Source organism: Ptychodera flava, chromosome 2, assembly GCF_041260155.1.
Source record: "Ptychodera flava strain L36383 chromosome 2, AS_Pfla_20210202, whole genome shotgun sequence".
NCBI lineage: Eukaryota > Metazoa > Hemichordata > Enteropneusta > Ptychoderidae > Ptychodera > Ptychodera flava.
The window spans coordinates 51500241-51516502 of record NC_091929.1 but is presented as its reverse complement, the minus strand read 5'-3'; positions in this window follow the sequence as shown (position 1 = coordinate 51516502).

Here is a 16262-nt window from a genome sequence, read left to right as displayed (position 1 = left end):
AATACAAACTGTAAAAGTGTACAGGCTACTTATCTCAGCTGGGACGGCAAAGCTCCAGTCTCAGAGTTGTAACAGTCAGTCAGATGAATGAACAGTCCTTTGGCTTGCAGGCTTGAAGTTGCACAAAGGCCACAGTATAAATCCAGCGTGGCAGTGAAGGTCTTGAAAAGTCTTGAAATTAATACTGCTGGAGTTTCCAAAGACTTGAAGTAACATGCGAGAGACACGATCCCAAAATGTCTGACTGCAAGCTGTGCCGGTCCCCTATTTATACTCATGTGGTTATATAAGAGCATATAAGAACAATCTAGAACTTTTATTGACATGCTAATTACTGCTCTAAAAATGTCTCTCTTTTCCAACTAATTAAATTTCCAGAACAGCGTGTACGAGGTTTATGGAGAATCTACCTAAACGATAAAGCGGACAGAGCAATACTTCTTCAACACGGAGTAAGATTGAGAGGAAAAGCAGTCGAGCTTTGGGGTAAAAATCCATATCGCAGAGACATTAACGAAGACTGGATCAGGTTAACTATCAAAGATATTCCTCTCTCTGTCGATGACAGTGCCATAGCAGACACGCTAAAAGTACTCGGATGTAAAATAAAGACACGAATAAATCGGATGAAATGGAGAATTAACGGCAAGTTAATCAACGTGCTGAATGGAGACAGAACTATATTTATTGAAAAACCCACAACACCGATACCAACTTCCATCAAAGTTGTTTCGTTTGCTGGTAGAATTTTCAGTAATCAACAACAGCAGACAGAATATATGCAAAGTTGCAGCAGATGTTTGGAAAACGGACACATAGCACGCAATTGTTCTAAACCTGTGAAATGCAGAAAGTGCAATGGAGATGGACATATGGCTCGCGAATGTGAAAGTATGCAGGATAGTGTGAATAATCAAGAACAACCCCAAACGAATGTACGCCAAACAACAGCTGTCACAAACCGTCAAAAAACCAATGAAATCGCATCCAGTAAACAACCAATGCATTTTGATTGAGGCACAACAGTTGCGCAACGCCAGCAAACAACTGCAGATGTCAAGGAAAGCAAAGCACAGAGTACCATACTTTCCTTCCTCAAAGATCACAGAGGACAAGGTGACAAATCAACAAGTAACAAAGAAACCGAAAAAGAAACAGATACAAATGAAGAAGACAGCGATGCAACCGAGAACAGTGACGGGAAAGAGCAACAGTATAACACCTCACGAGAAGATTTCTCAGAACTGTCTGCTGAATCGCCCCCTATAAAGTGTATTCAGCAAAAGGTTGATTGTGGAAAAACTAAGAAAAGAAAGAGGAGATGTAAACAAATATCGGCATCAAAATTATGAACAAGCTCAAACTTTTATCCTTCAACGTGAGAGGTTTCAATGACAAGGCAAAAAGGAAATGTGTTCAGCAATGGATTAAACAACAGAAAGCTGAAATAGCATTTCTGCAAGAAATTCGCATTAACAGCCATAATATCCAGATATGGGAAAAGGAATGGGGTGGAAAGATTTATTATTCTAAGGGAGACAACTATAGCAGAGGAACTGCAATATGGATTGGTAAAGATTCTGGTTTTCAAGTAGATTCAACGAAATATGACAATTTTGGCAGAATTGTAAGTGTTAACGGTACTCATAACAGTATAAAGCTATCACTCTGTTCTGTTTATGCACCAAATACTACACTGCACAGGAGTCAATTTTTCACAAGTCTGATTAATTTTATAAACGACAACTGTATATATGAAAATATTGTGATAGCAGGTGACTTTAATTGTCCGTTGAACAACCAACTAGACAGGCTACCACATCATGCCTCTCAGAAACAACGAGACGATCAATAAGTGTCTTAAGTCATTCAATGGGACAATTCCAATTGGTGGATATATGGAGAAAACTTTCCCCGGGCGTTAAGCAGTTTCCTTGGCGCAGACTACATCCATCGCCAGTATATAGTCGCATCGATTATTTTTTCATTTCTGATCATCTAACGAAGTCAACAAAGAAAATTGATATTAGACCAGCCATTATGACAGACCATATGGCAGTTTTCCTAGAAACAGAAATAACGTTTGAAAGCAGGGGTCCAGGATCATGGAAATTAAATAACAAGCTTCTTGAAAACGAAGAATTCGTGCGTAATGTGAGAGACATTATACAGCAAAGCAATGAACGCGATTTTACGAACCGAAGAAGAACACAATGGGAAATGGTAAAGAAAGAGATTAAAGACTGTGCAATGGAAGTAACTAGAAAAACTACCAAAAATAACAAGAAGAATATTCCAAGCCTTGAACGTCACCTCAAAGACTGTGAAGCACGAATGATAGCTGACCCGTCGGGTGCAAATATTATACAGTATGGAGAGACAAAACAGAAGTTAGAAAACATTTACAGTCTACTTGCAGAGGGTGCTCAAATACGATCAAGAGCGGCATGGATTGAAAAGGGAGAAAGAAACACCAATTATTTTCTGAGATTGGAAAAACATAATGCAAAGAAAAAAGAAATTAAAGAGCCGTTGAATGATGATGGTGATATGATTACAGACACCGATGGTATACTAAAGGAGCAAAAGAAGTTCTACCAACGGGTGTACACTAAAAAAGACAGCGAAGTTACTTTAGACGAACTTTTGGGTGACGTTACAATACCACAGTTGTCGGAAGAACAAAAGCAAATGTGTGAAGGTTTAGTAACTGAAGAGGAATGCTATGCAGCTCTGAAAGGAATGGCAGGAAATAAATCTCCGGGTTCGGACGGCTTGTCGGTTGAGTTCTACCGCTTCTTCTGGGAGGACGTAAAATTGTTAGTTGTCTCCGCTTTAAATGAAGGATGGGAAGCTGGTGAACTGTCGATTTCGCAAAGACGAGGAATGATTACATTGCTGTTCAAGAAAGGTAACGAGTCTGACCTAAACAATTGGAGACCGGTATCGCTCTTAAATAATGACTATAAAATTGCAACCAAAGCTCTTTCAAATAGATTAAAACATGTATTGCATTCTATTGTACATAAAGATCAGACAGGATATATGAAAGGACGATATATGGTGAAAATATAAGACTTATTTCCGATGTTTTACAGTTCACAAAAAAGAGAAAACAAAATGGTATTATTCTATTCGTAGATTACGAGAAAGCTTTCGACACTGTAAATTGGAACTTTTTGTTTCAAGTGTTGAAAAAGTTTAATTTTGGTCCAAGTTTTATACGTTGGGTGGAGTCGTTGTATACCAATATTTCAAGCTGTATAAATTATAAAGGTTGGCACACAGAGTATTTCTCGTTACAGAGGGGAGTGCGTCAAGGCTGCTCACTTTCAGCTCTTCTTTTTCTATTGGTCATTGAAACTTTGGCATGTACAATTAGACAACATCATCACATCAGTGGTATTGATTTACCTTATGGTATGTCTGCAAAAATATCACTTTTAGCAGACGACACGACTATTTTTGTTAAAGATAAGCATTCTCTGGAAGCTGTTTTCGAAGTTATGGATACCTTTCATAGGAGCAGTGGTTTGAAAATGAGTAACAAGAAGACTAAAGCTATGTGGGTTGGGGAAAAAAGGAATTGCAATGAGAAAATTGGAAGTGTAGAGTGGACAAACGACCCAATCAAAACCCTTGGAGTTTACTTTGGTTATGATGAAAAGAAATGTGATTCACTGAATTGGGACGGGAAATTAATCAAATTAGAAAAACTACTTAACTCTTGGGCACAAAGAAATCTAACTATCTTTGGCCGGGTTACAATTGTAAAAGTTTTGGGCATTTCTCAGATAGTTTATTTAGCCAGTGTAATAGGTATCCCAGGCAATATTAAAGTTAAAGTGCAAAATCTCATGGACAACTTCATTAAGGAAAAACGGCCTATAAAAAATCGAATACTCGAATTTGGATATGAGCAAGGGGGAGTAAACCATCTTAACTTAGATAACAAATTAAAAGCCATCAGTGCAATGTGGATCAAAAGGCTCCTTGATAATAAAGGCAGCACATGGACTGCTATTCCTTGGTCCTATTTCCAGCTGGGTGATTCTCATGATTTGTTGCAGCAAAATCAATTTTGTAATTCTGTACACATAAATGTCAAATCACAGATTCCAAGTTTTTATTTAAATATTCTCAATGCATGGTACAAAGCAAGTGATAATGCTAAGATGAACAGAGTATCATGGAAATGGACGAATAAATATAATATGTTTTACCCATGTATTACAACAGAAGGTAACACAGAGTATGGAGTACGAACAGAGTCCAATTTTGTTCATGTAAATAAATTGACATCGAGAGTTTATTATAAATTATTTGAAAAGCAAAAACGTGGGGCAGACGATAAGTTACTTAAGTGGTTTGTATCTTTACAAGCAACAAGTTTAAGAAACGAACATAATTGTATTAGAGTATGGAGACATATTTACATGGTTACAAAAGAATACATATTGAGAGAGTTTCAGTGGAAACTATTACACAGATTCATACCATGTAACAAATATTTATTTTACTGGAAAACAATTGATTTTATGTACTGTAATTTTTGTTTCAGTATTGATACTTTAGAACATCGCTATTTGGAATGCAATGTAGCACAAAATTTATGGAAACATGTTTCGTATATTGCAAGTAATTATACAGGATACAATATTAGATTATCAAAGACAGATATTATTTTTAATTGTGACTTAGGTGAGACTAGACCTGGTGATAAAGGTGACATGGTTGACCTCTTAATTATACTTGCTAAATGGTCAATCCATAAATACTGGGTTACTGGAGGCACAGTAATGCCTGTAAAGATTATTTTGAAAAATGAATTAATTCAACGGTACAAAATAGAAAAATTGAAGAATCCACATGCTAGTCAGCTAGAGAATACGTTAGCATAATCAATTTAATGTAATTTTTTTCTCCGTTTAAGGATACCTTTTCTCTGTAAAATATGAATAATGACAATAAAATGACAAAAGATAAAAAAAAAAAAAAAAAAAAAAAAAAAAAAAAAAAAAAAAAAAAATTTCCAGAACATTCCAAACATGACTAATTGAATTCAAGGTTGTGAAAGATAGTGACCTTGAGAATATTCTAGAATAATTAAACACAGGTCATGAGTGTGGGGGAAAATTACATGCATAACAATGTCGATAAAATCAAATTTTGAGACATGCTTGGCTTTTCCCACTCGATCGATAGAGTTATTAATTCTAGGAATTGGGAAAGTGTCGGTATTTTTTAGGGTGTTCACTTCTACGACAAGTCTTTCTCAATGGAGATATGTACATGTAACAGGTTAGTTGTAAATCGTGTTTTTCTTGAAACAATCATGCATTCCGGTCGATCGGCAGATTGAAAAACCAACCATTTGAAAAAAATGTACATAAAGAGAGTTGGTTCAGTTGTCTGTCACTATCTCAAAGATATGAAGTTAAAACTTATGTGTACTACCTCCATGCTAAATCACATGTGTGTAGGAGTTTAAACACGAATTGTTCATTTTGACCAAACACGTAATAAGACAAGCATGTAGGCTGCGTTCATAAAAGCCTCTGGAAGAATGAAAATTGACAGGAGGGATTTGAAAATATCGGGGGGATATTTGAAGGGACTCAGGGACTCAAAGGATGACTCAAAACTAAACTGTCCCACTTCATATGGAATATGTTGTGTTGGTTTGTAAATTTTCAGCTGTAGCGTTTGGCTAATTTATTCTGGTTTTGTTTTGTGTATCTACTGCAGCTTCACGTTTACTTCCTGAAGCCTTATCAACATAGTCATATGTGCACCTTCATCATTGTTTATGGGCGTTGCACATAGCGTATTTTGATCAAGATCAGAGGTTCATGGCAAATATTTTTCTATTTTAAGTAATTTGTTAACCAAAGATTAAAATACTGGTTTGGTTGACCTTTAAGCTTTTAAAACAGTAATAAGTTCGGTAATAAGGAAGTTCAAATTTAGTTTTTTTTTTCCAGGCTTCTCTTTTCTCTGAATTTCAAGATTTCTAAACAATTTAGCGCCGCTCGAGCAATTTCAAATTTGGCAATGTCAAAGTTTCTCACTTTTCACATTGTGTTCTTTAAATACTTTTAAAATACTGACTATATTGTCTGCTAATTTGTTTCTTACGTTTTCAATAAGATGTTTTTTAATTTTACTTATCATGATTTTAATCGCTTATATTTACAGTCAGCCTTTCAACTCCCGACAATTCATAATGGTGATAGATATTGCAAAATAAATTGATCGTGTTTTCGTACATGTACATTTGTTTCAAGTGAAATATTAAATTTCAGTTAGTACTAACTTTTTGACCTTAGATATTTTTTTATTAATATCAAAATGGCGGTTTTCTATCTCTCTATATACCGCATACTTTTGCTACCATACTGAACATTAAATTCTCTGCGTTTTGAAAATATATTATGAGGTGCATGGTTTCCTTGTTTTCTTTGATGAGAATATTGCTTTGAAATACTGTTGGCAACATTCACTTTAACCTCTATATGCGAAATTTAATTCAAGCCACTATAATTAATATCTCGTCAATAAGAGTGATTACAGTCTTTACACTTTTACAAAGTATTCTGCCAAACAGAGTAATTGTTATTCTAGCATGCTGTTGGGAGTAGGACAAAAAGCTGCAGAAAAAAATGTATTGAAAAATGACCGCAGGTACAGCTAATCAAGTACATTTGTATCGATTAACAAACGCCTATCAATGCACAGATATTGATTATAGTTTTATATTGCAAAACTAATCCAAGTTTTCTCATAGATTTATAAAGAGAAAAAATACATAGTGTTTCATAGACTATACCATGTATATAAGATCCACATTTCAATGAAATTCCAAAAGCACATTTCTAGTACAGATATGCACTTTTAATTTTAATCCTATTTTAACAAAAACATTTATATCAATGAACCAATATATTTAAATGCACAGATATTGCCTGTCAAAAAATATTATTATTATAAAAAAAAAATAATATATTGGTAAAATATTATTTATAGTTTTCTTATACCTCTCGCCTTTTAAACGTTTCGCACAAATGAGGACCCCAATCAAAGATATGTGTTAAATTAGTGACTTAGCGAAAATGCTAGCGCGAAAATGTATGATCACACCGTAATTTTTGCCGAATTCCTTGGAGGTGGATTGCATAATTTTAGTGAGAAAGGGGGACATTTGAACACATTTGAGTTTGTTACGAGGCATTTATAAACTCACAGAACTTTTTGGAACCCCTCCAAAGTTTTTGTAAATGTAGCCGTATGCTTTCAGCAGAGAGCATAGAAGATTATGACCGTTTAAAACGCATAAGAATAACGGCTTAAATATACATATTTTCGCCCAAATAAGTCTGTACAGAACTGCCCGATAAGTATACCAGTTTACTGCACCCCTCTCCATAATAATAAATTGCAAACTTTTAAAATCTGCGCGTCTACTATTCTCAGAACGTTCAAGTTCTCCCTCAAATACCTTCAGCCCTCCCAGTATTTGAAAAATGTCAAAGCCTGAATTTGTTCATAAAAACTTCCAGTTGCCTCGCTCGAATATCATTTCCATGCAGCTTAAGGTGGAACGCCTGTTACCAAATTGGAGTCGCTAGGCTAAAGGAACATCTCCTAAGATGAGGTCAAATACATAAACACCATCCAAGCTAAGAGTCAAAATGAATGAGGAAAAAACAATAAAGACCATTACAACCACCAGTGACAAAACAGTAAAATACAAATAAAACTCGCAGGAAAAAGCAGGTGGGAAAATATAATTGAAGGCCAGAAAGAATACATCATACCAGAACGTCACGTTAAATCGTCATTCTGATTGCATGAGTTCAAATTTGCCATGTAAATCAATAGGGCTAAAACTTCCCACTTAACTACCATGGGCGCTTAATGTAGACACAGAACATTAGAATAGCGTGACAACTTGGCTTTATAACTAATTCAATGATTAAGTACATGGAGTTACTTGCAACAGCAGTGTCAATGTTCAGAATGTTACTTTTTGAACTGTCATATTGAGACGTTAGGCCTTCCCCTCCTTCGCCAAACGAGCGGACCCATTTTTGTCTTCCGCATCGCTTCCGCTGTGATAATTGGTAGCCGTTCCCTATGCCATGCTTTGTAACCTATTCTATACTCGTATTTGGCGGGCCAGTTAATTCTATTAATGGCAAGATGATTGATTGACGTGCATGGCATGGGAAAAAACACAAGTAACACATTTTGAAACTCTTGTAATCAGTGCACATATATTTTCAACCAGCAAACCTCGTTTTACTATTTTCTGTCCTTAAATTACGTTGATTTATTTTCCTTAGTTTGCCATATACAGAGCCCAATTACCGCTTCTTCCATAATCCTCAGTAAGACCTTAAACTATTTCAGTGTGTCCGGAACTAAATTTCAAATGACTGTATTTATGATCAATATTTAGCTAATATTTCTTCAACTAAAACCTTACAACAATTCGTACTGACATGTTCAATGCTTTAAAATCACAGCCAATACTCGCCAATGTTTAAAATTCTAATTACGTACATATCACAAAATTGACCACTCTGGTTTTCATGTTCACATTTTGTATGTTGGCGTACCGGAACAGACAAAAACCAATTATAACGGTCACATTCAGCCAACCATTTGAATAATGGCTTCTAAAATGTTTCACTTTAGCCCAAATACTGTGGTTTACATACTATGGTGGACATTGAGCATTTAACTCCATAGCTAACTGATGATGTGACGAAATACTGAATTGAGGTAAAGTAAGTTGTTGCAATCACCTACATTGCTTGAGTAGGCAGAGTGAACGTGTTCTTTTGGTACATATTAAACATCATAAATGTATTCATGACAGAATGGTCGTGGAAATCAGACAAAAGTAAATGAAAAATTATTTTTACTATTTATACACATAGTATGTTTTTTTACGCTGAAAACTCAAATTTTAATACGCATTTTCGAAAGATCCATTGCATCTCATTACATGGGATGTCGCAAATGCTTATAAAATTTACATTTCTTCCTTACTGATGGATATTCTCACCTCAATTTCGGTAAACCGGCCATTGAATGTCATTCAATTAATCAATTTTTATCAACATCATAACACTTTCAAGTATAAGTAACACAAATTATAACGCTCTCTGCGTAATTCAGTTATTGATCATCGTACATATCAAGTGGTCAATAAAACTATCAGTGCTTGTACAACTTTGGGATGCTAGAAAATATGTCTCCTGTTTTTCATACTTTATATTAGGAAATCTCTGGGAACTTAAAATTATGTGTATCATTCATAGACTGTGCCTCAACAGTCACTTATAGTCATTATGTCCTGCCCTGCTCTGAAAGTCTTCTAAGCCACGCAATCACTGACAGAATATTTAGCACTCATAGAGACCTTTTCTTCACTGAAGGTTCGCACAAATTTGTCTCAATTATAACAACAAATTTAAATGAGCAAATACAAAACTGAAATCGGTGATCCCGCTAATATTTCTTTTGAGACAGTTCTATTTTAAAACGCTGCGGACGAACGTTATTTTGTAGGTTGGATAAACTTTCTTTGTGTAACTGTGCACAGCATTGTCCGCAGGGCATCAAATAAAACTATCAGTAATCATAACATTTGCTTCGACAGTTTCGTGTAAAATGATTGAAGGAAGTATATTAAAATTGGCAAATTCACTGACACATCGACAAATCTGTGATAGACCAACAAAGATTTCCGGCTAATCTTAAACTTATACTGTGGAATCTCGCTTCTACCAACATGTAAAGACAAAAACTGTAGTAACTTCGCTCGATCGCGGTCCGGACAGTAATTGGACTGTCTTTGATGTCTTCTCGGTGGTTTCATTTCCTATTTTTCCATCTATCTCAGATACCGTTTCGATCCGATGCTACCTTCCATTCGGAAAGTTGACTGTAGGCGAGTGCTTGCTTGTGTCGAACTAGCGTAGTACAAAGTGCAGCAGTATCAGAGTATTCGACTGGGAATATTGAACCTTTTCGCGCATGCTCATTTTAGCTCTGGTCAAATTCAGAAGCTATCGCCTGACAAGAAAGTCGTATGCCCAGGAATGTGGCCGACGAAAGGAGCAGGATAGTTTTTATGAAAGGCGAGATACTACAGAGTATTTCCCCAGAATTCATAATGTTATCGAAAATCGTCGTTCAAAATTAACACAAAACGTTCGTAAATCTCCAATCGTGCTTTCATTATTTTTCGTAAATTTCATTTTTATCGCATTTTCGCACGTTACGAGCGACAGCGAAGGCACATTCTTTACTCATTGAGTCACACAAGTACAATGTGTACATGAAACACACGTAAAATTGTAACTTTGTGTCCATAAAATATTAATGGAGTATACCGTTAGAGAATGTGCACTTCAAAAAGAACAAAATCATTGCGACCATCTTTTAGGTTACGTCATGTATGCATGATCCTGACTGAAATTCAATTGAAATTCATGCGGATATTGAAATGACAAGAAAGGAGTAACTTGTAATGAGTTGATGCGATTTATCATTCAAACTAGACCAAAGCGTCTTTAAGATTGATTGACGTTGAACCACTCAGTGAATACGCTTATTGTTAGGCTGATCATGTAGGAAATTTGTAATAATTGGTCGGGCTTGGTATTGTTTATTTTAGACTAACAACAATGATAATGTGCATCTCGACTCCTTCACATATATGCAAATATTCTTTCTCAAATGTGTGTGACTGTAAATATGTAAAAGAAATCTGGCAGAAATGAATTTCTTTCTTTTTCAGAAAACAACTTTGATAACGATATCATATCAAAAGATTAGCAGTTGCAAGAATCGAAAATGATAAGCTTAATAACACAACATCAAGCATTATATACTCTATCACTTCCTTTGTAAAGTACACAGTTTGGAAATTAAGCTACTCTCTTGAGTGGATTAAAGATACCCTGCAATCCTATGTTATGCAACTAAAATGTTATCTTTCTTCATGGATGAATACATTATATTTACTTATAAAATGACGAACAAAGCTGAGGATTTTATCACAACGTTTTCAAGCCTAGTAAGAGTTGAAGGAGAAGAATGCATCCTGAATGCATTTATATGATGATCTTTCTAGTTAAATGACTGATTTTAGTTTAAACATGGTGCATCGTAAATTTAAGGCGATTCACAGTTATGTAGATTTGTTGTATTTGCGACTTTGTTGAAATAAATTTATCTTTTTCAAAGAAAAGACGTTATGAAAAATATCGTCGATGATACTTTGCTCACGTTTGGTTATATGTTGCAGGCCCCAATAAGTGTGTGTAAGATATTTTAATATCTTCTATATGGCTTTGGCTTGTAATATACATAATGCCACATGCATTTGAACACATTTTGATGCATAGTCCACATACATGTACAACGCAAACGCAGCCTAGTAATGAAAATCAGTGCTACAATTTACGAACCAAAGTAAAGATGGCTTATTGTAATATTGTATTAGGCGACGTAAAATAAATTCTTTGTTTAGCGTCCTTAAACTTTTGAAAAACCTACCAGCCAGCAAGCAAAAAAAAACCGCAGAAAAAAACACACAACTACATCAATCCCATACACTTAAACTTCCAAAGGTATGTAGTTGCCACTCAGAAAACAAATGCTAAACATTATGGTAAAAGGTAAGAGTTGAAACTGTCTCTTTCATACAATTAAAACGTAATTTGTAGTAAGAAGAGTGGGTAGCTGAACAAATCATAACAGCCTTGAGTACAAATCTTAATTTTCAAATGTCCCGAGTGTCAAATAATACTATACCTGAGCATGTTTAGTTAAATGCTCCATTAGCAGTAACATTTGGTTAAATGCTCCATTAGCAGTAACATTTGATTATTTATTCTGCCAGCCCCGGTGCAGATCCAATATCGTGATCAATCACGGATCGCCAGAAAGCTGATTGAAATTCAGTTCCATTCCTTATTTGAAGCCCAACCAGTCAAACATTGTTTTTGATCCGTATTTTATGAGAACAAAACAATTTAACGCCTTCCGCCGACAAGAAAACTTTGAGGGATAAATGAACTTCTGATTGTGTTTTTGTTACAAAATTGATCACTATTGGTTTTCATATTCACATTTTGTATGTATGTTGGCTTACTTGAACAAACAAAATTTAAATACTATGGTGGACATGGAGCATTTAAATCGACGACTAATTGTTGATGAGAAGAAATACGAAAATGAGGCACAATCAGTTGTTAGCCAATCCTACATTGCATTGTTCATGGCACAATGTAATTTATCACATTCTGAATAGACTGGGGTTTTACGAAATACCAATGAATCAGTTAGGTGACCAGTTGTTGCCAAGTTTACTGCTCACAGCTTTGCACGTACACATTAATGATTGATATAATTGATATGAGCAAGTTTATTAATTGTCGCAATACCTTGTAGTGCCAAATTTCTGTGACTACATACTGATGACCAACGCATGACTGAAGAGTGTGTTGTCTCTGTTACCACTTTACCATGACAGGTTCACTGATTTAAACTGACCAAGTCGATGGACTATGAAATGTAACCTATTTCTACAGATTTCGACTGATAAAATCGATAACTTAGGAGTGTTTTGTTTGTTTTGGCTTCATTACTATGACAGGTACACTGATTTAAACTGACCAAGTCGATGGACTATGAAATGTAACCTATTTCTACAGATTTCGACTGATAAAATCGATAACTGAGGGTTGTTTGTTTGTTTTGGCTTCATTACTATGACAGGTACACTGATTTCAATTCACCAAGTCGATGAACTATGAAATATAAACTGATTTCCACTGATGAAGTCAATACCATTGAAAAGAGGGATATCCGAGATATTACGAGAATGTTTCGAATTATTTTTTATGCACCACGACATTCCATGTCTTGCAAACTTTGAAAAAGGTAATAGTGTATGAGGTTACTGTCTATTCTGTATCACACTCAAACCATTTGCACTGAAAGAAATCACAGGCATTATCATACATGCTATGCCTGTATCGTGATTCTCCCATTGTTTGGACGGTACTGATATGAACCCGTACTTTGACAAGTTAATATACGAATTATTTTTTCACTGTTTTTCGTTGGTATGTTAATTTGTACATACAAAATAGCTGAGCGAATATTAAAGACTTACGACACTTCTAAAAGTCATTGTGATTATGGTCAAAATTTTATTGTTTGCAGTCAGTTCACGGGCATTGTACTTAGGTACGAGTACAGTTGTAATAAAAACATACAAACGACACGTCGAAAATTCGTAGGTTTTGCCGACGTGAGATGGCCCAGCCTGGGAGACGACAAAGGTTACGCGAGCGCGCTCATACGTAGGTGTACATGCAAGCTCCTCCGCGTTTTTGAAATAATTCGGCCGATGTGGCCGCTGGTGGCACTGAAGCAACTAATTTAGTATACGTTTTGTATCGATGGCAGGCACAGCGGTAGTCCTACAGAGGGTAGACTCTCTCACAACCCCTCGCCGACCGCGCCTTCGACCACAGTGCGCTATAACACGGCTGGCTCGGTGAGCCTCGCTTGCTAGAAAGACCGTTGAGGGCGCATCACCATATTTTTGAGGATAGAGAGCTGCGTAACGGACGAGGGGCTGTGAGGGAGTCTAAGCACAGTGGTTTTGTTGCCATCTCGTTTTGGTATTTAAGGCTGTACGGTATATAGTTATCAGTTTTCTTACACAGTTACCTGTCAGCATCCTAGTACGCATTATTATATAGTTTATTTTCAGGGTAAGCCTAATTAATGTGCCACGCGCCGCGTGCCAGAAGTAGGTGCATTTTTACTCCAATTTAATTCATTGATTCATTTTCATGAATAAATCAACATTCGGGCTTCAACGCCGCCTTCTAAATGCATGAACTGGGGACCAGCGAATGACCAGCGAATTCTGTGCATATGCAGAAAGGGACTCGAGAGAAATTTATAGGGAGGGAGGGCCAGTATTTTTCAAAATCACACTGCACGTAAATTTGTAACATTAAAAATTGATCAATCAAAATTCTGTACATTGATTTTGTAGACCATATGTTAAGGTTGCTATATTGCAAATATCTAGGTCCTATGGTGTCTATCGAACTGTGACTGGTATGGGCGTAAGCCTAATTCAAGCACCACAAGCCGCGTGCCAATTGCCGCGCGATTCACGGGCCGCTTGCGCGTTCCACGAATCAAGCAATTAGAACTAGATTCACATTTGTCGATTCACCCAAGCTGATCACTATTGCCGTTAACGGTGCGTATGTATTTCACATAAAACAATAGGATAGTTTCGATTTCAGAGCTCAAATTATAGTGACGTCACCTAAAGCACCCTGCGTGTGATTGGTGCATATTAGTTACGCCATGGCTTTTTAATTCGATTATGATGGCCAACTGACAATGATCGTGAGAATCAGCTCTGGTGGTTCAGGTTGGGATTATGCCACAGCCACAGCCTTGTCGTGAAGATGAATGGTAATTTGTACTCGGTGCGACGCCCATTCTTGTTTCAACTGTTACGGGTTAACTGGAAATGCCGGAATGCACGAAGTAAGTAATTCCGTGAGATCTGAAAAGTCCAGCATCAACCCCCTAACCTGGCATTAAAGACTGCAGTTGATATATTTTCTAATTGGTCAAATAGCATCTATTCTTTCTATGGTAGCCAATCAACTTCACGAAGTGAACTTTACTTTGACAGGTATCAATCAAAACGTTGCAAACAGGTTTATTTTGTGGGCAAGTCCACCATCCTGCCAACTTGTATCAATCAAAATGTTACCAAAACGCTGTATTTCGCACGCGTTCAAGTAAACCACAGTCCCACTACAACACATAGACTGCGGGCAGGCCTTCCATGAACGCAATAGGCATACTCGTGTCAGGCCAAGTCAACATTGATTTTAGAAACACAACACAGTCTTGGCCAGTCTTGATGTCCTAATCACGGGCAAAAGACGACTCTCTCTTTATACCTCCATGCGTAAACAAATGCATTTCCAGTTAACCACTGTGACGCTAACCAGAAACTTTCCTTTCTTGTTCAAACGAATTTCAGGCTGGAACCACGGTTCCTCCACAAACGTACATGGACTGAAGGGCCCACTATCGATACCGCATAACGGTGATAAAAGCCTGTCGATTCGATGCATTTTGCAGGATCAGGACTCTGCCTCAGCCGATTTTCAGTGCAGTGGCGTTCCAACGCATAGGGCGATACTATTTGTTAAGGGCAGAAATCAGCACTCATGTATATGGTAGTAACGCAGTAAAAAACAGCAAAACATGGATCATTTCAACCATTATCTTTGTGTACGAAATATGTACAAATTTTAACCATGGCTCTTACACGGAAACCATTGGGACAAAATAAACTTCATCAAAGTTTAGTGCCTGAAACCAATTAGCCTATCAAATAACGGTCTACTTTGACGTTGACGTAATGTAAATATACTCAACCTGTAATCACATCCTGCCTTGCTACAATAGAACAAGCTCAAAGTTTCGTCAAACCAGTCTGAGACGAGCACAGATAGCAATGTGTCCGTATGTACGGTCTGCTTGGTTAAAGCGCCGTTATCGTCGTCTGCGCATGTGCAGGATTTCGTGTTTACAAACATTACGTTCAATCCCACAAATCATTGCAATCCACGATGGCGAGCGAGGATCCCATGAGCGCTAGCTTTGATATGAGCGGAGTGGACGCTGCTCTTGCCGATGTTTTGGAAAATAACTCACAAGAACCAAAATCATGTAATTGTAGAGGAATGTGCTCAAGGTGGCAGACGACGTCCTTGTGTGAATATAGAACCGGTAAGTACTGTAACGCTACCATACTACAGCTTGGTCGATCATTATTATTTATCGGTATTTATGGCCCGAAATATTTGCATCTAATACTAGCATGTGGACAGTCCTGTCCTTTGAGTACTACTATCTAAGCCTAGTATGTGCGTTCATTTTTCCAATACATGACTGCATTCAAAAAGTTCGGACGAACGAAGCATGGCCTCGCCACAGCTTATGCCGTTATGTGCACACCCAAGTGTAGAAATGCTGTTTGTCCCAGTTGGGATAACAATTTCCAAGCGTACTTTTTCCACGGAACCGGCCGTGTGTAAACCAAAATGCCATATGATCGACCATCCGGCTTTCCGGGCACTCTTTTCTCGTAGCGATAGACCCTGACCTCAAATATCGTTTGATAC